This window comes from Sciurus carolinensis, assembly GCF_902686445.1.
Source record: "Sciurus carolinensis chromosome 14 unlocalized genomic scaffold, mSciCar1.2 SUPER_4_x, whole genome shotgun sequence".
Classification (NCBI taxonomy): Eukaryota; Metazoa; Chordata; class Mammalia; order Rodentia; family Sciuridae; genus Sciurus; species Sciurus carolinensis.
The window spans coordinates 5,277,458-5,278,578 of record NW_025920103.1 but is presented as its reverse complement, the minus strand read 5'-3'; the positions used below and the strand labels follow the sequence as shown (position 1 = coordinate 5,278,578).

The following is a 1,121-nucleotide window of genomic DNA, read 5'->3' as shown; positions in this document are numbered from 1 at the left end:
AGACCCATAGAGGATCTAGCAGGTACCTAAAAGGGGTTCCTCCAGTGCTGAAGAAATAGGTCATTTTGTAGAGCACTTGTCTAGCATGATGAAGGACTGTGGTTTTAATCCCATGCAGCTCAGGGAAAAAGAAATAAAAATAAAAAAGCTCTTTTGAACATGCCATCCCTCACTGGTCTCAACTTTTTCTCCTCTTTTTATCAAGTGAATTGGCACATTTGAAAAAGTACCAGTTGGACATGCAAGACTTTTCCAATCAGACTTTCAGCATGGAGCTGCAGTCAAAGTTAGCTGTGCTTACCCAGTCACCTGAATTTCTTAAGAGGAGGTGTTCCTTGATGTGAGTCAACTCACAGGAACTCATAGGTTAGCTCCTTCTGATGAGTATGCTCATGGGGTTATATCATCAGCAAGTTTATGAAGAAGACAATATTCACCAGTTTTCAATGGCAGGAATCAACTACTCAGTTGCTAAGATCCAGTACATCTTTGCTATAGTGTTTTGTTTTGGTCATATGCAAAACCTTTATACAAGTGCTTGCTTTGGCAGCACATCTACTAAAATTGGAATGCTACAGAGATTGGCATGGCCCTGTGCTAGGATTACATACATATTCATGAAGCATTCCATATTTTTAATCAGTTAATAAAAAGATGAAAATGCATGCTTTTTATCTTCACTTTCCCAAAGCATTAAAATAAAGATATTTCTCAAAAACAAATCCACCACCAAAAATTTATACAATTCTGGGATTTCATAAATAAAAGCCAGAGGTAATACTTTGACCACTGAATCAAATTACTACTTATCCCAACTTATTAAGATCCATTATTTGTGTGTGTGTGTGTGTGTGTGTGTGTGTGTGTGTGTGCCTGTTGTGTTGCATTTGCTGGGGGCCACACTTCAGTCATTGCACCTGCTAAGCAAGCACTCTACCACTGAGCTCTACCTTCAGCCCCAAGACCATTTTTAAGGAAGTAATTCAAAACCTGCTAACATAAACTGTTTCTGCCAGCTATTTGGAGAACTAAAGGAAAAACATACAAGTTATCGATTTTGTCTTTATAAGCATTCATAAGAGAAAGATTTTGAATTACCTGTTTTTCTCTAATCAATGTGA

At 37.7% G+C, this 1,121-nt stretch overlaps 1 non-coding gene across 1 annotated transcript; it reads left to right on the top strand.

Annotated features, from left to right (window-relative positions):
- Positions 1-534: 534 nt before the first annotated feature.
- Positions 535-637, top strand: LOC124973094 (U6 spliceosomal RNA). Its single transcript, XR_007106617.1, has one exon. It is a non-coding gene; the product is annotated as a U6 spliceosomal RNA (small nuclear RNA).
- Positions 638-1,121: the final 484 nt, after the last annotated feature.